The sequence below is a fragment of the Periplaneta americana genome, chromosome 10, assembly GCF_040183065.1.
Source record: "Periplaneta americana isolate PAMFEO1 chromosome 10, P.americana_PAMFEO1_priV1, whole genome shotgun sequence".
In the NCBI taxonomy this organism is placed as follows: Eukaryota; Metazoa; Arthropoda; class Insecta; order Blattodea; family Blattidae; genus Periplaneta; species Periplaneta americana.
Genome location: NC_091126.1, coordinates 47,536,214 through 47,561,761, shown reverse-complemented (window position 1 = coordinate 47,561,761; position 25,548 = coordinate 47,536,214). Strand labels below are relative to the sequence as shown.

The 25,548-nt window shown below is 36.0% G+C and overlaps 1 long non-coding RNA gene across 1 annotated transcript in view; it reads left to right on the top strand.

Annotated features, from left to right (window-relative positions):
• The first annotated feature begins 535 nt into the window (after window positions 1-535).
• The window catches only part of LOC138707280 (uncharacterized), a 218,033-nt gene continuing 193,020 nt past the window's right edge, over window positions 536-25,548 (top strand). Inside the window, exon 1 of the long non-coding RNA XR_011334148.1 lies at window positions 536-582. This is a non-coding gene — a long non-coding RNA (uncharacterized lncRNA). The remainder of the gene's footprint in view (window positions 583-25,548) is intronic.

The following is a 25,548-nucleotide window of genomic DNA, read 5'->3' as shown; positions in this document are numbered from 1 at the left end:
ATGGGCTTCTTGTGAATTGGGGTACTTCACTCTTGATATAATGAAAATTTGGAAGACGAAATAATTCCTTGGAGCCCAGGACAAGACGTGATGCTAGATGGGTACCGGGTTTGGTCGAAAGCATGTCTCGCTACTGGCTGCAAGCCTACTACAGGCTGTCTCTCACCATATTCATACTGTCGCTTTGAGGACAAGTCGATTCAGGTGTAATTAATAAATAAGAAACATTTCTGCTCAAAAATTACATAACACGATGACCACTGATGACGTCATTGCCATGTGTTTGATCGCTGGCGCTGCTGCCGGCCAGCTGGATAACTGACTAACTGACTGACTGACTGACTAGTGACTGTCTGACTAGAATCGACTTACGGCTTGGAGTCAGGTGAGCAGGCGATTACAGAGAGGGAATGTGTTGGCATCAGGTTTTGTTCTCCACTGCAGGTGCTTCGCGCGAAGCCGCTTCCCCCTCTGTTCGCCTGACGTGGACAGGTGAAGAAGGCGGTTGGTGAATTTACAGGTAGCATTCAGCCATCGGTGGCCAGCCCAGCGAGAGCGGCGGGGATCTTCGCGGTCTAGCAAGTACGTACACAACACAGTTTTATTACAGCACTAACATTTTCTTATTGCTAACCTCTCTTTAAGGCTTTAGGATCGGGCACACGACCCCCGACACCCACTGTGGGCCCCCGGAGGAGTGTTGGTGACTGGTGCAACTTAATCTAGTGTGTGGTCATCCGCCCGTTACATTGTGGGGGGGAGATGTTACAACTATTATGTGATAAGCAACACTGAACTCGGGGCCCCTGGGAACCATAAATACTAGCTTTTTCCTTTCCTCTCATTTAAAATAAATGAATAATTGTTACATTTCACACAGATATCGTTTTTTTTTTCTCTTCGAAAGCGGGCTACCCTAATCTATTTCAAAATTAGAAGCTATGATTTTGTAATTAAGTGTCGAATGCTTCAACGGCTATATTTTATTCAAGTTATTACAGTAAATACAGAAAAGAATATCGTGGACGCTTCTTTTGTCGAGTGAACGTTTATGTAACATCACGCTTAATAGCCGAGCACATGAAAAACCTGAACTCACTCTGTTTCTTTTACACGACTGCCCCTCCCCCTAGCTAAAATTATCCGGTTGTTGAAATAACAACAATGTTGTCACTCTTAAATGTGTCTTAATTTCAGTAATAGACTCTTCTGATGCCGGACTTGAGGTACTTGATTGGTTTTCTTAACTTATTTCAGGTGTTTGTTACGAATTCTTCTTCCGAAATCCGAAATATATTCTAACCTCTGTCTAGTTTGTTGGTACATGAAGTTGGTCATAAAATTTAATTTAATTTAGACTTATTTATCACTGGCATTGCGTAATATATTGATTGTGTACGCATGCAACCACATTGCATACATAATACTTAAAATATGTGTGATATAAAATAATATAAAAATAATTAATTTCGCAGCGGTAGAATTAATTGTTTATTAACTATCAATATAATTGCAGTGTATTAGATATTTCTGAAGGATTCGGAAGAAGATTTATTAACAACAACCCCTGAAATGACTAAACAAAACCTATCCCTTAAATGAGTTAGTGACCTCGAAGTGGGAAAACCCCTTCACCGCGAGAGAACTTAGTACTAGGTGTAACATTAGCGAAGTTTCTTGCTTCTATTCTGCTTCATATAGTTGCAAACTTGTTTTGTTCTAAGACAGGGATGGAGAAAGTAAGGCCCGCGGGCAACGTGTGACCCGCAGCATAACAATCTGGATTGCGTAAATCCAACCAAACAGCGTATCTGTCCTTGACAACGTGTGCTTACAACAGTTTACCTCAAAACCCTAAAATAGTAAACCGGTATCTATATCGTCTGGCATTCACTCACAAAGGCGTCGAGACGAGTTGACAGGTCTCAAACGGATTCATTCCCATTTTTTGTTTAAAATTTGTGCCTACGATAAAGTGATATTTAATTTAAATGTCGTCTAAGGAGATGAAGCATCATAAATATCGATAAAATTTACAGATTTTATATTAACGGATGACGTAACTCAGATGTCCCTAAACGTCGGAAACATTAAATTCACTAGCACATCACTTGACTGCGGTGGAGAAAATTCTACGACGAAAAACCTTCGTAGTTTAAAAATACTCGTCTCGTACGACATGCAAATATTACAAGTTTGAAAAGAATTACACTTGATCCGTGACGACAATATTCAGCAGTGCGTGAATAAAACCCAGAGGCTTCCAGTCTTTATAGCTGTCACTGGAATCGATTCCTAAGTACTTAGACTAATGAATGTTGCAGTTCACCGTGGGAAGTCTAGCAATCAAAATTATTGTTATTCATTTCATACAACATTATAGATTTCTTAATTTAATGTTTTACATATTTTGAGTGCAGTAAAATCAGTAATGTAAATAATGTTACTAGTCTACGGAACGTTATAATAAGATCAATACAATGCGCCGCCCTTTATGCTCCAGACTAGACTGGTTGTCAAGTATATAAGCCTATATAGAAGCTTGTCATAGTATCTATTTTAATGAAGCGGTATAAGACAGCTTATATTTTTACGTAATCATAGCCAGTTTCTTTTTCTAATGCTGTAATAGTGTACACGAATTTATCTCTGAAACATGAAAAATGTATATGCTTTTACGTGAAGAATAAATTAATTTACTGATATGACTCAATGAACATATTTCATGTACGCATCACCTACCAATGAACAGAAAATGTTCTAACATGACCGCAGTCCCTCCGTGTAAGATTGACTATTACCTTCGTCTAATGATTTTTGAAAATATGCATTCCCGACTGTTGTTTAGAAAAAAAATCGATATTTTGTTCATCATAATTGAAGTTGAAATTTTTCATCTGAATGTGAATAGCTTAAAAAAATGCCGTTACCTTATAGCTTTGCATCTATTCAGCACTTCAAGCCTTTTCATTCATTAATATATTACCAGGCCTATTATTTCGAAAAATACTTTTCCCCTTTGCTTCCTCATGTACACTCTAACTTAAAGAATAGTAATATGCGTTACAAGAGCGGTATGTTGAAGTTTTCATGTTCGAGGAAAAGTCTGAAAAAGCGAAACGTAGTTGAGCTTTTTTAATTTCCGAAAATTGAAAGAAAACATACCGCTCGTGTATCGTACATTATTTTGTGCGAAGATCGTTTATTACATACTTGAAAGAGGAATTTCTAATTAGTTGCAATGAAATCTCCATCTTGGTTTCTGTTCAATGACGGCAATTTTAAAAAACAAAAATATCTATCTTCAACATTGTTGCTTTAAAATGTTTTCTGTGTTTACTATACTCCAGCAGTCCGTGACATACGTCTGTCTTTTTTTTCCCCCAGTCTATAAATGCGAACTTAAAACAAAGGGCTTCCTTAATGTTACATGCATCACGAAATGCAGTAACTTTAGTGGAGTTGTAGAGTCTACTTAATTTTTGCAAATATTTAAAAGCAATAATTAACAGTGCAATTTAGGTGAAATTGCAGTGGTAAGTTTCCAATTTATAATTAATACTATATTGAACGTCTCTAAAAATAATATGTTAAAAGCCTAAAGCACTAAAATCAATATGTCACTTAAGCGGTAAGAAGAGGGAAATTGTTGTGTGTGTTCGGTTGGGAATACTGAATGTGGAATTTTAGACTTACCGCGGGTTGATTTTGTGCGGAAACCAAGCAAATACGCACGATCTCGCACAATACAATATACCTATGTTCGAAGATTTACATTTAAGTCAAAGACAGTATTCGGACATTAATGTTAATTTTTAGAACTCGACGCAAAGAACGTATTTCCATGTGTCGCTTCTTTTAGCTCAATGAATGAGGTAAATTTTATTTCTATTTGAGCAATGATAATTATTTTCTTAATATTGGTTTTCTTATATGAAAATAAAAGGGCATATACATTATAAAATCAGCTCTAAATTATTTCTCGACTTTTTTTTATTTATGTGGATTAACTTTTCCCGAGCATAACTTTATTACGAGTGTGAATATACAGTACTGAGGACAGGTTTCAATGCCAGCTCCATTGAAGGCTGCAATAATTCTCAGTTATCTTAACAAACAAGAAGTTCTTGGACGTTTCTAGTACTAAATCCCATAGCAACTTTTGTGAAATCTCCATCGTGATTTACTGCAAAAGTATTTGAGACGTTGTCTAACATAAAGTAGAAAATAAATAAGCTTTTGAGTGCGTTAAGAAATATTTTCAATCTCAAATATTTTTATACTTAAGCGCCTTACAGTTGTAATTTATCTGAAGAGAACCCGGATATTCCTATCTTAACCTATGTTATATTAATGGTTTTAATGCACCTTTTCTCAGAAGCTACTGAGAGTAGAATAATGACATTTTTATAATTTATTCTTGGCACTTTTAGCGTTAATTTAACAGGGGTTTTTGAAAAAAAAATAATTTGCAAGTTATGAATTTTCTCATATAATGCGAATGTGAATACTATTTTTGTTACATTTTTAGAGCTAACTCCTAACTTAAAATGTCTGTGTTAAGTCATGAACTAAGATATAATAAATGTTCCCTGAAAGTTTGGAGTAATTTACTGTAGACGGCTAGAAACTTAGAAAGCGTGCATTTTTACGGAAAATGCCTTCAAAATGTTTAGAACAACCCAGCTGCATATAGCGAATTGTTACAAAAAATTAGCTCTTCAGGAGTGTGTAGTGTGTATATTTTATATGCCGTTGAGAAGAGGACATTTCAAAGAATGTAATGCAGTAAAAAAAAAACAAAAATTAAAATTTCGCTATTGTTCAACGTGAGTTTTGAAATGTACAGTACATCGTAGCTGCAAATGGCAGACTGATACAATTGTTTTTAGATCTTAAGAAGTCAGTAGTAATATATGTTTCATATAGGCCATACAGCTCGAAAGAGGAAATTTCAGAGAATATACAGTAATGCAGTAAGAAAATCAAAAATGAAAATTTTCGCTATTGTTCAACGTGAGTTTCAAAATGTTTTACATCGCAGTTGCAAATGGCAGATTGATACAATTGCTTTTAGCTCTTTAGAAGTGAGTAGTATAAGCTATACGTTTCATTAGGCCTTACAGCTCGAAAGAGGAAATGTCAGATAATATAATGCAGTAGAAAACCAAAATTGAAATTTTTTTCCTTATTTTTCAAGATCCGGTTTCCCTAAAGTATAGTTCGGGTCAGCCTACTTCATACTCTAAGTGTGAAAGCTAACCATTTTCCCCCATTACTACATATGCTAGTGGATTGTGGTGATTTTCTAGTTTGCAGGTTGAATTTTCTTTTGCCAACTTCGTTTCGAATTTCGATACTGACAAATACTACAAATGGTAGTAATTTTGTAACTAGTATGTTGGCAGCTGATACAAATATCGACAATATTTGTCGGTACTGGAGTTCCATGATATTAAAATTGTACTAGATTTCTGAGCCTGTTACTGAAAGCTGATGAAATTTGAACGTACTAATAATTAATTAATATCAGTATTGATATTAATACATAATAGTTATTTTATGTGTTGCGTTGTGGTTATAATTCAAGACTATAGTCAGGCAAGTTTTCAGAGTTAGTACTTATAATTTCATGTGGTCAAACAAAATACATGTCCACACCTGTGGAGTAGCGGTCAGCGCGTCTGGCTGCGAAACCAGGTGGCCCGGGTTCGAATCCCGGTCGGGGCAAGTTACCTGGTTGAGGTTTTTTCCGGGGTTTTCCCTCAACCCAATACGAGCAAATGCTGGGTAACTTTCGGTGCTGGACCCCGGACACATTTCACCGGCATTATCACCTTCATATCATTCAGACGCCAAATAACCTAGATGTTGATACAGCGTCGTAAAATAACCCAATAACAACAACAAAATACATTTTTAGGTTAGGTCTCGTGAGTCAATTGTTTAGTCAAACCAATGAATTTCGTATTGCCAGACAAAATACTTGACGTGTTGATCCCTTTCTCATATAGTTTGCCTACGAAAATATGTTACAAATTATTGAATTATTTAGAATAATCTTCCAACATACTGTAAGTAAATAAGTCATTTAGTACGTAGGATCGTGTAATATCTGGTAACAGTTGGCAACACTGACAAGATGGCAATATTTGCTGTTCAGAAGCTGTTCTTATTTGACTCTCACTATATCTGAAAGATAAAACTCTATGATTTTTAAAACGAATTAAATAAGTAATTTCAGAGCAGAAGAATTATACTTAAATATCTGCAATAAGAAATACTACACAACTTTCCTCCCATACAGTTAAGGCTAACAGGAACAGTAGAGCATACTCACCTCTCTTTAATACCCAAATCATCTGCATTACAAGGTTTAACATCATCTACTATTCATTAAAGGAGACCAAGTTTATTACTTAGACATTATGTAACACCTTTACGTCAGTGTTTCCGTAAGAGGAAACTGTTACTTGAGAACCCTCATTTTATTCACAAAGACGATTGAAAAACCGACTCGCAAGCATCCATCCACCTGCCATGACGAAGCCGCTACTGTTGCGACTCTTGTATTACCGACATTATAGTCCCAATTTCGCACGGCTCTAATATATGCATACTTCCGTTTCGAACCGAGGTTTCAGTGCAAACAACGTACATTTTTTTTTCTTTCTCTCTTGTGACATAAAAGGATTCATGTGAATCGAGGGCTTTCGGTGCATTCACTCAGAGATGATTGTTGAGTCACGATCATTATTCTACTCCATTAAACAAACTCGCAATAATAAAAAAATATGTTGTCATGATCGTTTCTACGTCTTGTATCTCACAGTTTCTCTCACAGGAACTGTAACATCCAACTTGCTAAGGCAAGTTTGGAAATTACAACTTGTAAACTAAAAGCATTTCTTTGTATTCAACGATAAACAATTTGAATACTTATTAACAATCAGGAGAAAGTTGCAGATGGGAAATGAAATAAGGGGAATTTAGTCTGTGTTTTGTCCCTTTCTGCAAGAGAACCAAGTACTTTTTATTAAGTTTTAAGCTTTCACAATGGTTGTGATTACAGAAAATGTTTAGCTTTTACTGTACAATATACAGGATAAATAGTGAGTAATGGTATTAATTTCATAGTGTTATTCTTTGAGACATTTCGAACAAAATGTTTAATACAAAATTTTGCTCGTTTTTCCTCCCTCTTCGAGATAAAAGCTGTTTTGTATGAAACATTTTATAACATGTTTTTGGAAAGCAATTGATTTAATTCCCAATGTACTCATGCAATTTAAGACAGCAGAGTATTATGATAATAAATGATTGAAAGATTATTATTTTTTCCTTTAAATGTGCTGGAATTTGATCCAAACAAATGTAACTTTGTAAAATTTCTTTCCAGAACGAAAAGTTACATTCGTTCTTATCAAATTTAGCCTATGCATATTTAAAGGACAAAACTAAAATTCTTTCAATCAATTATTATCATAATACTTTACTTTCTTAAACTGACGAAGCATGTTGGATATTAAATCAGAGTCACAGTGGGCCAAGCACCATTTATTAAAACGGAGAAAGCAAGGGTTAAAGTTAAGTGAATACCATAGTTTAACGAAGATTGACATACCATTTAGTTTTAATGTGTATACTTTATATTACTTGCTATATATTTCCATTGAATTATGGCGACTATTTCGTTTATATGACGTCATTCCATTTTCGGCCAATGAAGTGTAATGAAATTTTGAATTGCAACCAATCACAGTCATACATCGCGATAATTTCTGCAACTCGATTTATCACTATCAATTTATCGCATGGTCGTACTTTTGTTTAGTCAGTGTCGCCAACTGTTTCCACATAAATCGATGAGCATGAATTCATTGTACTAAATAAAATGCGAAATCCTACTTCCACATCTACATCTCCTAATTCCATATCCATTATGTCTAAAGAAAATGACACTCCTTCATAACAATTGTTCATTTAATTAATGTATTAATCAGGTTATTTGTAATTAAATTATAAAATGTTTAAATTAAATTATGGTTTCAGCAGATAATGAAAAAGTATTTCTGTTATAACAACAAGAGAAAAGCACAGTGCATGTAAATAACATTTTTAAATCTGTATTTCGCTTTTCCCAACTGGCATTACTGAAAAACATTCAATTTCTTTATTGCAGTAATCGTTATTCATCTATTTCGACTTCACAATGTCTGAATAGGTTAAGTATTCACAAATACACATTATTAGCATTTTGTGAGAGAATTTTAGGGATATATTATTTACATTTTTATTTTATTCACGAAATAGTCCGAATAAATGTCACTCGAGGTCTGAGATTACTGTAGATAACTTCATTTTAACCCTTGTTTTCTACGGTTTTAGTAAATGGCGCTTGGCCCACTATGGTTTTGAACACTTCAATTGCTTTTCCAAAACACTCTATGAAATGTTTCATATAAAAATTTATCTCCGAAAGGAAGCAAAACGAGAAAAATTGTATTGAGCTTTTTTTGTTTGAAATAACTCTAAGAATAATCCCCTGAAATTGTCATTACTTACGGTTCACTCTGTATATATGGAAAATATGCCCAAAGTTTCGGAATCAATTACAGATTCTTCATCAAAACAATATAGTATCAGACATGTTGGATCGTTTACTGTTTTGGTTACGTTATGCCTAATTGAAATAGCAAGGCTCTTCCAATCTGGTAATATATTAGCTTCAGAGCTCTAGAACTTTAATAGGCCTACATACAGTTTACACAACTGTATGTAGGCCTATTAAAGTTCTAGAGTCCTGAAGCTAATATAGAAACTTTTCTTCAGGGTAATTTGTTATAAAATTTCTTCAAGGAATGTGAAATGGAATGTATGTATGTATTTATTTACACTGCAAGTGGGCAAGCACCCGGTGGCAGTGGTATACACAATATAAACAATACACAATAAAATGATAAGCAATACACAATAAAATTTACAGTACACAACACAATTTTACAATACATATACAATTTTATACACAATACAATAAGAATACACAATACAATTTAACACAATAATAATAAAACATAAATAAAAATACCTAATTTTACAATACAACCTACATAATTATGTATAGGTCCTACATAAGTTTCAATAGTCTTTCACTTTACTCTCATCTCGCTCCCTGTAGTGGCACTATGACGCATTTCACTGACACTTTAGCACACATTTCACTGACACTCTGTAACACATTTCACTGACACTATAGGACACATTTCATTGACGCTATAAATTATCACTGATCGGAACTGTTCACTGCACTGTAAAAATCATAACTTCACTGACTCACCTTCCTTCACTGATACAACAGTTCAAATAAGTCAAATAATTACATCCTTATGCATACTTATAAACAGAACTATATTTAAACTAAACATTTCTAGTCTAAGGCCCTCTTACACGCTATTTTTAAATAATTTACAATTCAAACCAAATAAGTAACTCGTCAGGCTAGATAAATACGTCACCTTAAAAAATTAAATGTTAAATGTCACCTTAATTTTAATTTGCACTTCATACACAACTTTTTAAGTTATTCTTAAATCTCCTTAAGGAAGGACAGCCCTCAAAGACCGCTGCAGGTAGGTCATTCCAATCATTTATAGTTCTATTTAAAAATGAGAATTTACCGACATCCGTTTTCTGTTTCCTACATTCGATTTTAAAATCATGATCGTTCCTACCATAGTACGTTGGCTTTTCTAACCGAGCCGTTATGTCTACCCATGCTTTCTGACCTAGATGTGCTCTATACAATGATGTTATTCTAGTTTTCCTACGTCTGTTTTCCAAAGTTTCCCATCTAAGTTCTTTTATCGTATCGTTTCCATCTTCTCTTTTACCTTTAAGAAATTTAGCTGCCCTATACTGGATTCTTTCTAAGGAATTTATCTGATATATTCTATAGGGATCCCAACATGTAGTTCCGTATTCCATTAACGGTCGCACTAACGTTAGATATGCTATTTCCCTCGATTTGGGGCTAGCCTTTCTCAAGATTCTCATAATAAAGTGAAGTGCCCTCCATGCTTTACCCGTAACATTATCAATATGCTCTCCCCAAGAAAGTTTGGAGTTTAAATACACTCCTAGGTATTTACAACATTGTTCTTGCGGAATTACAACACCACTGAATGGAATGTAATTTGCGGGAGGGGGCACTATGCTCAGCACTGCGACCTTTCACGATCTATTGCTAACCCTGAAGCTAGGCGCATTCCCAAATCCACACCGGCTGACTACACTAAGATTTGCTGCATACCCAGGTTTCGAGCTGATGGCAAACCCTCCTCGTCCCTAGGCCAGACCCCTCCGTGCGTCGCCAGCCGGCGTTCGGGGAATGCTATAGAATAATGACGAAATGAGAAATTTTGACTGAATGATGTAGAAACCTAATATGGGAAAACGACAGAATCCCGAGGAAAACCCCAACTGCGACCTTGTCTACTACAAGTGTCACTTGATTTTTCCATGTAAATTCCCAGAACTGACTGGGACTAACCCGGGCCGCCTGTGTAAGATCTTACGATTCAGCCACTGCAGGGAACAAAGAATGTGGAGCTGTAACATGAACATGAATATTAGAATGTTCTATATATATATATATATTGCTGATGTGAATTCAAATTATATCTGTAGGCCTAATATCTGTGGCGAGAAAAAGGAAACATACTGCGACATCTGAATTCTGAGATTTCTACCTGAATTTATATTTCGTGAGTCGACCATTAGGGTAAACATTGGTAATTTCGTGATAATTTCATGAAAATTAATTTAAAATGCAAATGTGTAAATATATCCTTATTCCGATTTTTTCATCTAAAAGACGATAACTTGCTGTACCAATCTGGAGACATAAAAGATTGGATACGTTCTTGAATATGTGCCAAAAACCACTTTTACAACTTAAGCTGAAAGGTTGGTTATTTCGTGATAACCTTGGTAATTTCGTGATATTGCATTGATAATTTCGTGAGAGGTGGAGGAATTGTGGAACAATTCATTAAAGTCAAATGAAATTCTCATTTATTGTTACAAGACATCAAACATAGTAATTCCGTCTAATATTCATAGCAAGAAAACATAGAAATACATATCAACACATAATAAGAATGAAATCAAAGTAAGAATTGAAATTGAAAAGGGATCTTCTTTGCCCTGAAAGGGTGAACATTTTTATTACGGACTTTACTATAGCCTATATTACTAGGGTAACTCCAAAAGTAATGCATAACGATTGTTTATAAATTATATTTTTATCCTACAGCTTTGCTATTTTCACAGAATGTAGATGCATCCTTAAGGAACAAAATGACACTTTTCCACATAATCCCTGTCCCTTTCAACTGCTTTACGTAACCTAGGAACGAGGGTCTGTAGACCAGCACGGTAAAAGTCTGGACCAACACGTCTGAGCCACTCTTTAGCAGCGTGCACAAGGGAGTCATCTACTAACCTCGTTCCGCGAAGGGATCCTTCAGTTTACCAAAGAGATGGTAATCGTACGGTGCCAGTTCAGGACTGTAAGGCGGATGTTTCAGTGTTGTCTATCAAAATTTTTTGATCTGGTCTGTGGTCTTGTGACTGACATATGGCTGTGCGTTGTCGTGCAATAGCAGAACATCCTGCTTCTCCCGATGTCGTCGAACACGACTCAGTCGAACTTGAAGTTTCTTGAGAGTTGCAACATACCCGTCAGAATTAATGGTGGTTCCGTGTGGCATGATGTCCACAAGCAAGAGTCCTTCTGAATCGAAAAACACAGTAGCCATAACGTTTCCTGCCGAAGGTGTACTTTTGAATTTCTATTTCTTTGGTGAATTTGCATGATGCCACTCCATTGTCTGCCTCTGTCTCCGGTCCAAAATGGTGGAGCCATGTTCCATCTTCTGTCACAATTCTTGCAAGTCATCTAGCACTTATCATTGACACTTATCATGATAACAAATAAAACAGAAGCTACACTGAACCCATTCCGTGTCCGTTTTCTTCTTTGTTCTCACATCTTGTCTTCAGATTTCTAAAATTCCTATTGTAATACATTTTATACTATTTTAAAAATTGTAACACTTAATGCTCAACAAAATTTCGCTTCAAACAGCTAAGATTTCTATCAATAAAGCTAAGCCCATATGGTGACTACAGATGTATCTAAAATTCCAAAAACATTTCCTAAAATTTCATGAAGATACAATAAATCTTTGTACCAAATATCATATGCTTTCCTTTAGTAATAAGCCTGTAATGTAATTACAAACATCCACAAAATTTGTATGCCTGAGAAGTCGACGCAAACTTGCTCTCTCCAAACATAAAAGCTCACTGAAGCAATTACAATAGTCACACAAAGCTTAGCTGTATGTTTCTGGAAACTGGACAACATATGCAATCCCTTGGCGGAAATTTGGATCTCGTAACACCATTGGTTAGTTCACAAAATAGCAAAGAAAAAGTATCACGAAATAACCACTGCCACGAAATTACCAATGTTTACCCTATATGGAAATATCTAAAATTCGCTCGATTACGTGAAGAAGTACAAGACAGAAATATTTACTCTTGTGATAAGTGCATTTCACAAGGAAGTGCTAGGACTCTATTAAGAAAGGGTGAGTTAAATGCATTACAATTGAATAAAACTTTAAGTTAAAGTACTTAAATAATTACAACTACATTACACCAACTACCGTTTAAGAGTGTTCGGTTATTTTTTTAACTTTGTTATTTAGCGACGTTGTAGCAACTACTAGGTTATTTAGCGTCGATGGGATTGGTGATAGCGAGATGGTACTTAGTGAGCTGAGTCCGAGTATTCACCATAGATTACCTGATATTCCCCTTAAGGTTCGAGAAAATCTCGGAAAAAAAAACCCAATTAGGTAATCAGCCCAAGCGAGAATCGAACCCACGTCCGAGCGCAACTTTCAATCGGCAAGCAAGCGCCTCAACCGACTACGCTACACCGGTGGCTGTTCGGTTCTTATTCAGTTCTTAAGTATTAATTAATTTTATGAAAACAGGTCGTTTCACATCGCCGTACTTTTAACATTTTCACGAAAAAATTGATAAATTAATTGAATTAGATATGTTGGAATTGTAATTATAGCATTTTTTTAAATAAATATTATACATGTATGTATTTTATGTGAAAACATTTACAAATGGTGTAATGAAGTTGATTATACATACTTCACTGAACGACTTCCGTGAAACTTTCGCTTATCAAACACTACATCTGAATGGATCTGAAATAAAATAAAGAATAATTTTTATTTCTCGGTTCCCAACCGTTCCGTATTTTTAATCTGCTTGACAAAGTCGGATAGAACTTTCTTTTAAGAAATGAGGGTGTAACAAAGAACAATAATATTGAGGCGTGAGTTATGCAGACCTGTAAAATACCAAAATGATTTTAAATTGTTTACATCTGAAGTGTGTATTGACATGATATTCTTTTATATGAGTTATAAGAGGTCAGACGTCTGGATTACTCTGGCTTAAAGTGCACAACTGAGTAGGCGATCTCTCTGAACTTACCTTTTGCTCTGGCGATGGATTTGTATGTAGTTCCGAAACGTATCAAGTTCCAGGACACGGTGGATTACCCAAAAACCTAATTCTGATTATATTCTTTATTCGGTTATTTAACGACATTGTATCAACTAATAGGTTATCTAGTATCGATGGAATTGCCGATAGTGAGATGATATTTGGCGAAATGAGTCCAAGGAATTTCCATGGAATTATCTCACTGTCGCCTTACATTTGGGTAAAACCTCGGGGAAAAAACCCAAGCACGTAATCGGGCCAAGTGAGATTCGAACCCACGCCCGAACGTAATCTCCGATTCGCGGGCACACATGTTGTCAACGAAGAAAAACTACGTCAGTCAATTCTACTTCCACGACATCTGGATTGTGAAATTCCAGAAACGAGAGAACACGATGTATTTTCCCTTACCCTTCAAACAAATTTAATTTCACATTTCATAAGAAAATGCTCCAAATGTATTGAAAAAGGATAGTTTACATGTATGTTTGCATTCAAATTTAAATTATCTAAACACATACACAAATTGTTGCGCGATAGCTCATGAAGGGGCAAGGTCTACCAGATGTTGATTCGTCCTCAGCAGAAGACAAAGATAATCCAACCAGTACTGGGGTGACGTGTGAATAGCACAATGATCCTCCCAGGCGTAGTAGCTTGATTGCGAAACCGGCTTTTGCTACTCACTGTAGCTCTCCAAATTCAACACAATGCTGAGTGAACATCGGTCCAATACACTGGGCCCAAATTTCACGAGAATTTTTTTTTTCCCCATGAGGTCTCGAACCAGCACACATTCCGTAATGCTAGTCTAAGGCATGACGGTCTTAGACACACAGCTACCGCGTCGGACTTTCTGAATATACAGTTACAATACTCAGAACAACGTTGTGTCGATTCTCGTTAAAAGTTAGAGAATTGGAGATAAAATACTGAGAGATATGTATAGTACTTGGTTGTGATACGAAGAGTCCACTGCAAGAATGATGGATGTAATTTGGAATACATTTTGCAGGAGAAGCAATTGAAAGTTTGAAATGCTTAGCGCTCAAAGCTTAACTGTGATTTTCCGATCATCACTGGAGAATGACTATCAGTGTTAATGCCATATAACTCTCTATGTATTTTCTATATGTCTTAAGCTATGCATTGACAGTCTTGGTTCATTTTCGACAAGAAAGTGACATCCATCATTCTTGCAGTGGACTCTTCATATGTAATACATGAGTAATAAAAATATTGATGGGGAGGAACTGAACCAATCATTTTAAATTCACATACTTGTCCTATTTTCAAGAACATACAGGCAATAAAATTGCACCACATGAACTTACTATCACTACATAGTCGTCTTATGAAAATGGTTACACATTTGATTATGTTGAGTTATAACATAAAATGAAAAGGGTGAGAATGACGTAGTCCTAAGCCACACAGATTTTACAGGAGAGCTTATTAAAAGTTTAGAGTGCAATGGTACTAGGTGCGGTTTCATAATTTCTTCTGCTTATATTACGTCATTTGAGTAATTTTTAGAATATCTTACTACCAGCTTCCTCATATGTGTAAGCAGTGAACGCGGACAAAAAAAATTCTTTAAAGTTTAACTTTAGACTAACTTATCTCATTTTCACACCTTCAATTGATAAAAAGTTGGCAAGAAAAATAAATTCAATTAACGTTTTTTTAGATATATTCCTCATCAAAAGCAACATGTGAACTAAATTCAGTAGAAAAACGAAGTTTTATTTAACAACTCTGAATCATTCTGTTCCCAAATTCTTTCGACACTATACAGTAAGCAGAGACTTCCTTATGTATCAGTTGAGAGGATTATTTTTCTTCAACTCTTGAATCATTTAGCCGCATTCTCCAACATGGTAAAACTACCAGTTCTTAAGTGTATCTGAAGGTCTGAAAAGTAATAAGTGGTAAGACTTTGAATATATTAATTTATTGGCTTTAAGTTATTAGTAGATAACTTAGATTTAAGCTAACGGATAAAACGTTTAGACGAATTACTAAATTCCTTCAGGTTGAACAAACAGTACGTATAGCGCTTAACTGCCGCTTTAACCTGCAGGCATTGTAGAATTGCTTTCAATACTTGTAATTTTCGTGCATATGTAGTTTTGCAACTTACTGAAATTTACACACCCACCCACGAACTGCGGTATAACTTCTGGAGGGATTGAGGAAGATCACGACAAAACCTGCTACTGGAGCCGTCTGAACAAGCTGGGTGCATGTCTGATACTCGTTGAAAGAAAATTAATACTTCGTAAAAATCCAAGTTGAAATTTTGTTTACGGTCAGAAGAGTTAATCTTGATGTTTTGTGAATTTTTGGTGTGTTTAATATCTTGTTGGCAATGTTATTGTGTCATTATACGAAGGCACAACCACAGTAATCAACGCACTGTCCTGGGACAAAGGTCACGCTACCGAGGGGTGGAGGAGGTTTAATAATATCGTTTATAATTATGACTGTTCGCAGATATTCTCATGGCAAATAGCTATTTAATTTCTGTAATTAGCATTGACTGGAAAATCATCTCAAATTACACTCGGTTCATTCTAGATTAGACAGTTCGAGATGCTTCTGGGATTTAAATATTACTCGGTTCAAAGAGCATCCAGGTACCAGCAGAAACATTATTCTTCCGTGACGCTACTTCTTCATTAGCTGTGACGTGGTTCGCAACCCGCGATGAACTGGATGCTTACACTTTCATTTTTCTTTTACCTCAGAAGTAAAATGTATGTTGTTTTCCCAGTTTCATTCAATGCAAACTTACGTAATTTCTTTCTTTTGTAATTGTTAAAGAAGGAACTTTAATGCGTTAATATTTGAAGTTTCTAAGTTGGTAGTAAAGAGGAGGTAAAACGGATAGAGGAGAAGGAAGGAAGGAAGGAACGAAAGAAAGAAAGAAAGAAAGAAAGAAAGAAAGAAAGAAACATAGAAAGAAAGAAAAAAAAGAAAAAATAAAAAGCGAGAGATAAAGAAAAAAGAAAGAAAGAAAAACGAAAGAAAAGAAAGACAAAAAGCAAAAAGGAGAGGAAAAGACATTCGAAGCTTTGAAGGTAATGTTGAAGATAAAACTTCTTTTATACGTTTCAGACATCCATTTTTCACACTTATTTGTTTTTTTTCTGAGATGGCGGCAAAATTTCTCTAATTCCCATGTTAATTTATTCCGGTTAAATGTTTGCCGTTTATTCGTTTTTTTTTACTTATACACGTATTTAAACTCCAGGAGATACGAAACCTCAATTATATGAGGCCGAGGATTCGCCACAGATTACCTGACATTCGCCTGACGGTTGTGGAAAACCTCGGAAAAATTCAACAAGATAATCAGCCCAAGCAGGACTCGAATCTATGCCCGAGCGCAACTCCGGATCAGCAGGCAAATGCACTACAGAATGAGCTACGCCGGTGGCTCAGTTTCATTGTTAAGTTGTGGCCCACTTTGAAATTCGTGGAAATTAGACGCTGTCCATGCTGCCCTAAAAATTCCTGGATTATTTATTGCTTCAGAAACTGTGAAACAATTTGTAAAACATCAGGATGTACTCGTAACTGAACAAACTACGGAACAATTATCACAATTTGAGGTTATGGTTTTTTCCTTAGTTGCAAGCAGACCAAAATAACTGCCTTTTTTAAAACTATCATAGACTATATCCTTAAATGAAGGTCACAAAGTAAGAAGTAGACGAGCCAAATTTGCAAAATTTTCTGGATTGGAGTTTGAAATATAATAAATCAGACACCTTTCGCTCTGTCAGTCAAGATTTTCTACGGATAGTCACACATTGGAGACAGTGTTGATTCCAATACCGAAGAAAAATAATGCAAAGAAATGTAAGGACTTCAGAACTATCAGCCTAATGTCGCAATCGGAAAGGATTCTCTTGCGAATACTGAATCGACGTTTATATTCCAAGATGAAAGAGTAGTTGGAAGAAGAGCAGTTTGGCTTCAGGAAGGGAAAAAGGTACGAGAGATGCAATTGGACTGCTACGGACAATCGGCGAAAGATACCTAGAGAAGAATAAAGAAGTGTATGTAGTATTTGTGGACCTAGAAAGGCTTTTGACAGAATGGATTGGAGTAAACTGATGGGAATCCTGAAGAAAATTGGTGTGGATTGGAAAGAGAGAAGACTGTTTAGTAATCGTTATATGAAACAACGAGTCAAAGTCAGGATAGAAGAAGAAATGTCAGAAGGAAGTAAAATTGAGAGAGGAGTACGTCAAGGATGTCCTTTATCACCTACCCTCTTCAACATCTACTTGGAGGATTTAGTAAAGAACTGTTTTCAGAACATGGGAGGAGTGACAGTAGGAGGAAAAAGAATAAAGTGCATAAGATTTGCTGATGATATGGCGTTGTTAGCAGAAGAGGAAATGACACTAAAGGATATGGTACTGGAGCTAAATGACAGCTGTGAGCAGTATGGGATGAAGATAAATGCAAATAAGACGAAAAGCATGGTCATAGGAAGAAAAATACCGAAGATAAACTTGCGAATTCTACTGTAAATGAGTCAGTAGAGCAAGTGGACAACTTCAATTACTTGGGGTGTACTATAAGCAGTAACATGAGCTGCTGCCAGGAAGTCAGGAGGAGGATAGCAATGGCCAAGGAAGGTTTAATAGAAAAAGGAGGATATTCTGTGGACCTCTGGAAAAAGAACTAAGGAAGAGACTAGTGAAGTGCTTTGAATGAAGTGTGGTATTGTATGAGGCAGAAACATAGACATTACGACGAAGTGAAGAGAAGCGAATAGAAGCATTTGAAATGTGGATATGGAGAAGAATGGAACGTGTGAAGTGGACGGACAGAATAAGAAATGAAGCTGTGTTGGAAAGAGTGGATGAAGAAAGAATGATGATGAAACTGATCAGGAAAAGGAATTGGTTGGGTCACTGGTTGAGAAGAAACTGCCTACTGACAGATGCACTAGAAGGAATGGTGAACGGGAGAAGAGTTCGGTGTAGAAGAAGATATCAGATGATAGACGACATTAAGGTATATGGATCATATGAGGAAACAAAGAGGAAGGCAGAAAATAGGAAAGATTCGAGAATGCTGGGTTTGCAGTGAAAGACCTGCCCTTGGGCAAAACACTAAATTAAATGAATTGCAAATTCTTCAAGAATATATGTTATAGCTTTGAGTACTCTCTTATATACTCAAATAAGTCTTAACTATGAAGTTCTAAATTTATCTTGTGAAAATTTGACTCAATTGACTTAACTTGTTCTTCCCGTATAGTCTTCAAATACTTTTTTTTTTAGATGTTATTAAATGTGAATTCATTTATACGGTTTTCACACTTATGTAATTTTCAGATCCCTATACAAACGATTACATAAAGTTTTACTGTATTAATATACAAAATGAGAATATACTTTTCATAAATCAATCATCTCTACAAGAAGAACCTTTTCCTGTATAACTTCAAACATTACATTTGATTTTAATTCCATACAAGATGAAAGAATACACGTTAAACTCGTGTTGTCAAAACCAGGGTTGTTTGCTGTACCTTCTCTGTACCAAGTGTTCAGGTGTACAAGAACATAAGTTTCGAATAATTTATCCTTTCAACAAGAGAATGGCATAAATTGAGAATTCTTTCTAAAAATAAGTTACAAAGGACATATTTACACAATTTGGTAATGAAATAACGAGTTACATAAAGTTATCAGAGACGTAGTACATATCCAAGGAAAGTGAAACACGAATTTGTTTCAGAATTTTAAAACAGAATAAAATCCATTTTGAAGTTGATCAAGTTTTTATCTAGGGGAATTTAAACAAACGGGTTATAAAATTTCGAAAGAATCATACAAACGTTTATTTAGTTTAATAAAAAAAATGGAGCAAGTTCCTGAGTTCTCTATGAAATCTTTGTATCTAACGCGTAATTCTATGTTGAAGCTCCGAGACATGGCGAACAATCGCTCATTTTTATGTCTGTTCTTTGTCATGCCGTCTGACCTAGTTGTTATTCTCTCGTCCCCTCTTTTGTCAGTTAGCATCTTAACAATAGTGAATCGCTATTAATCATGGCTTTCTGAACTTCGCTATATTTTAGCGACTTTTGTGAAATTAGTTTGTTCCCCTCTACAGGCGAAGAAGTTGACTGAACCCACGTAGCCTCAATACTGTAAATGTATCTCAGTTACAAAATGGCAAATTATTATTAAATCTCTGAAGAAGAGACGAGAACTTGTAATTATTTACGGAATATTCTATATCACAATGAACAATCTCAACGGCGCCTTTTGTTACATAAAAATAATCAAAAATAGTTGCTATCCAGAATGTGTTGAAATTACACAGCTGTAAAGTACTATTTAATTACGACTTTGAGAATTAAAACTATTCACGAACTATCCTGGAAATTTTAGCACGTATTCCATTTCTAATATAAAACGAAGTGTCAGCTAACCGATTCCTGAACTTTGAAATTTAATAAGAAATTCGATGTCTGACCTTACGGCACAAATGTGTTAGTCATCTAGAAACCAACGAAAATGTGAATAAAGGTATTAAAATAAGAATAGCGTTCACGTCATTATTTGCATCACCAAAAAAAAAAGAAGAGAATTCAACAATTTTCAAGAACAGTAATGCCTTACAAAATGCTACAAAATGAACGCAGTAAGATATGTGAACGTAATAAAACTTATGCTGAATGTAATATATTCAGACAATATAATTATTTAAAAGTTATGGTTTTATTGCAAAAATTTAACATTTTTTACTATCATCAGTTTTGCTAAAGCATTTTTCTGCTTTTTAGCGAAAAAACTTGGACTTGCAGAGTTCAAACTTCGGTATAATTTATCGGATTTTTACAAGCAGAATACGTCACGAAATTATATGACATACTTGAATGTAATGTGGCAATACTGAGTCAGAATCTCAGAGAAGAGATTTGCAAGAACATTAATGATTAAAATCCTTTTAGTAAAATACGTAAAAACGAATGTTTTTTCTTAAAATACTTAATTCAATAAAATATATTGTTGCAAAATAAAACTCTTTACAGATAGCCAAAAACCACTTATATAGTTAACATAATGAATTTGAGTGTTTAAGATATATATGACGAGTTGCTCCTGACTTGTGCTGCACTTAGTCCAATTTATTTTTTATTTATTCATTTAATATTAAAAAAAACGAAAGCTAACAAAATAATATTTATGCGAAACAAGCGAGGTAGGCAATAATTTCACATTATTGCGTAATTATTTTATATATTATTTAATTTCGAGGAAATTTAACACATTTAATAGACAAATGAAAGGTGTTAGCATGGATTTAAGGGTAAATATGTTTGAAATTTCTATCAGTATTATGTTTTCTATGTGTCCTGTATTGTGTTAAGTGATGACTTTGCACCATGCTACCAACATGAGAGCGAACTGCTATTATTTACTTGTGCATATATATTGTTCCTTCGAAATCTCGAAAAGAATTTTTATTTTAGTTGGTTATTTAACGACGCTGTATCAACTACTAGGTTATTTAGCGTCGATGAGATTAGTGATAGCGAAATGATATACTTGGCGAGATGAGGCCGAGGATACGCCATAGATTACCTTGCATTCACATTACGGTTGGGGAAAACCTCGGAAAAAAACCCAACCAGGCAGTCAGCCCAAGGGGGATCGAACCCGCGCCCAAACGCAACTTCAGAACGGCAGGCAAGCGCCTTAACCGACTGAGCCACGGCGGTGGCTCTCTCGACAAGAAAGAAGAGAAAGGAATCCAAGGAAAGAAATTCTTTGAAGCAGAATATTATACCTACTATGATCGGCTTTTCATTCAATCATAATAGTACATTATGCAACGAGCCTATAATGGTAGTAATTAAGACGCGATTATGTTTGTTTATGAAACGAGCGCAAGCGAGTTTCATAATTTTCATACGAGCGTCTTAATTACCATTACAGGCAAGTTTCATACGACTTTTTATGGTCGACCATACTTCTTACTTGAAATTATTCATAAGTATTCATTTCATTCATTCATTTATTTTATTCCATAGATCTTACATGGTCAATGAAGCTTTAAGATGTGGAACAAGTCAAAATTTTACAATATTACAATTACAATTTTTAGAAATTGTTATAATTTTGCAATTTAGTAATTTTCTACAATTTTTACAATTTTGTGCAATTTTTTACAATATTTTGGCGAGATGTAGCGAGATGAGGTGAGGTCCGAGGATTCGCCAAAATATTACCCGGCCATGTTATGGTTATGTGAGGAGCGGAACTGACCTAAATTGTGAGATGTGCGCAGACGTGAAAGTATTGATTTTTTCCGAGGAACGAATGTGTCATTGACCTTGATATAATCTAGAGAATAACATGAACAATTTTGATATAACCTGGAAATTGATTTAGAATTGAAAAACGAGATGACAAATTGAATTTATTTGAATATTATTTACAATTAACGCTAATTATTATAGTAACAGAACATAACCTTCTGCGACAGTATTGGATTTCCAGTCTCCGTGACGTTTCCCTAATTGTCTTTCGATTGCATATCCGAGAATAATCGAAAACCTGAACTTTAATGAATAGGTGTACTTTAATGACATGCATTAAAGGACTGCTACCAGGTGTATAATTACTACATTTCGGCATGGTTGAGCATAAAATAATGAATGCATTGTTTATCTTCAATTATTGTGTTCTTTGATCTATTACATCATCCTCGTTGTCAATTTTGTCAGGATTATCAACGATATTAGGCACATACTGTCAGCGGATGACAACGCAACATCCTAAAGCCTTGGTTTTTCTGAACCGACGCATGCGACGTGCGAGGTCCGCCTCGCACAAATCCGGACTACACGAGAGATAGTGAGTGGTTTCTATAACTGCGAGATGCGAAGTCTGCGAACCTAGCAGCCATAGAAACCACTCACTATCTCTCGTGTAGTCCGGATTTGTGCGAGGCGGGCCTCGCACCCCGCTCGTCGCATGCGTTGGTTCAGAAAAACCAAGGCTTAACTCTTTCTTACCTATAGATACCATATGGCAATAATTAAATTTATAGCATTTATATACTTGTGTGTTACATATGAAGGTAAATTTTGCTGGATAACTTCTATTTCAATGCATTTTCTTCAATATAGTTTTGTTTCAAATGTTGCCACTCCCGTAACTTGGTCACTGAATTGGTCCTAATACAGCTATTTGTTTCAACATGGATTGCTTGTAAATTTAATCTGGGTTAGAAAGGGTTAAGACATCATAGCTGAGAAAATCAAAGCTCGTGGACTCAGAAATTATGAGTGGGGTTAAGAATGTTGGTTTCAAGGCGGCAGTGCTGAGATACTTCTACGACTTCGAAGCTGGTGTGAGTAAAGCACTTGCACAAAGTTAAAAGTACAACAGTAACGCCCCTTTATCCGGAACGGATTATAACTATGCAACAAGAAAGTATCGGAGACAAAGTATCGTGTGTTTACTTTCGAAAGTGGATGCAACATCACTCATTTCGACACTCACGCGTTTACAAACGAGTGTCAAGACAAAATAAATATGTACCAGACCAACTTTTCTATTGCCTGTACTAAATCTTATTCTAGTGTTCCGAAGCAGCATGTTCTGTATACACTTCACCTAAAACAATGTCTCTCATTAACAATTACAATTCTGACATGCTGTATTTGCTACTACAACGATTGTGCTTATTCTGTATTTGAACATATTAGCTCTGCGCATTTCTTTGAATTCCGTTACAGTGATTAGAACACAGGGATGTCTTACATAGTTTTATTTTTTTCCTATGGCGATTAATTGATTCTGCGTCATTCACCCTAGCGTCCCCGTGTAGGAGTGGCTTGGTTTGGCTTGACTTCGACGTGGGATGGACTCGGGAAGGATCTGTACATTTAGGCAAGGTTAGGCCCTTTATGCGCCTCTACAGCCCTTATCAAAAGTTTAAGGACACTCCTTCGTAAGTGATGTTTCATTCTGTCCTTACACATACGTGAAATCTCGTGATGTTTATACAGGGACCAAATATCTATAAAAAGTGAAGTGTTTTTACTGAAAACCCAATTCGTCTCTCTTCCAAACTGTGGATTATGTAACAATTTTTCTTTTATGGAAAGTTGTTGAAAAATTATATATTTTGTAGGGAAAACAATAATTACTCCAGAATGGGTTGACTTAGATCAGCGAATTTTGGGATACAGTTCAACATATCTGAAAGACTTCTTGCGCAATTATTGCTTTTTGTTTAAAAATATTTGTAACAATTCGTAAGTCATTGTATTTCAGATTGTGTTTTTTTTTCCTTTAGGAAAAATTGTCGCTTTCTAAAATTCTCTTGAGCTTGAAATTCGCGGCAAATAGACCCTGGTCCGCTACTGTCGTTTACACCATAACATTGGGAATTGGTAACATTGATCCATCAGCTTATTCCCTCCATTTTAGTAATCAGCTGTGGAGTTTGCTACAAGTATGGAAAGGTTAGATTTCTTCCTTGAAAAAAGAAATGAAAATAGGTCCAAATTCAGTGAGTGTGGACGTGAAGTCGCAGATTATTGGGATGTGGAAGAATAACTGGAGATAATATCTAACTTCATTCCAATATTCACTGATCTAACTCAACCCATTCTGCAGTAATTAATTTTTTTCCTACAAAATATGTGATTTTTTTTCAATAAGTTAATTTTTCAATAAGTTTCATAACAGGCAAATTGTTATATAATCCACAGTTTGGAGGATAGACAGATTTGGTTTGCAGTAAAAACTTGACTTTTCCCAGAAATTTGGTCCCTGTATAAACATGAGGGGGGTTTCACATAAGTATAAGGACAAGAGTGAAACATCACTTTTGGAGGGATGTCCTTAAACTTTTGGTAGGAGCTGTACATGCGATGATTATCCAAGTCCGACAGCTGGCCTGGGTGGCATTCGTGGGCCATCCTGCCTCAGCCCCTGATAGAGCCAGGTCCCGCTTCGCGTACGAGTAGCATGATAAGCCCCATGGGGCCGGAGCCTCAAGCCCTTCCTGATTAGTCAACGCTGACAGGTGACCCATCCTGCTTCAGCCCCTGGTAGCCAGGTCCCGTCCGCATGCGAGTAGTCTGATAAGCGCCAAGCCTTCCTATATCGACATTGGAAACCCGTACTACCCAAGACTTCACCCCAACCTATTTTTACTATTGCGGATGATAGATGAAATGAGGAGGAAGTGGAGAGTGTTGGTGGAATAATAGAGGCAAACGGAAGTACCTCGAGAAAAACATTCTGCAACGTCTGTTTTGTCCACTGCAAATTCCATAGCTACCTGGCCGCGGAACGAACCCGGGCCACCTGGACGGAAGGCCAGTGCTCTAGCACTGCAGCCGCGTCGGTCCGTATAGGAGTGACTCAACGAAGTTGTAGTTCTTTTTGCCGCCGGTTTAGCGTTGCCTCCGGCGTAGCGCATACTAAAGATGATGACTAATGGAATAATTGTGGAGTGCCCGTAAGGAAACGTGAATACCTTCAGGAAATCTACTACCAAGCAAAAATTCCACTTCGAGCCACCGGAATTCGATCCCAGGTTTACAAGACTGTCTAGTCGTTCGGCTAAGACTGTGGCCACAGTCTAGTATATACAGTTACGAAGCTTGAGTTGTGAGGGTGCTAGGAACAATAGACTGTGCCGGTACTAATTCGCATTGTCTGTAATGAGGCGATATTAGCGATCCTAGTGGTTAGAAACTATCTACTGATGCATATTTACTACGTATTGAGCTTCGTGACTGTATATACTAGACTGTGCTGTGACTGCCTCTGGAAATAAAGCAGGACGTAACAATCGAGAGGCTAGACTCTACATTCTCTGGGTTCGTAGATAGAAATTATACTTCTTTACTGACTTACAAGCTTATGCGGTATAGGGAAAAGAGGATGT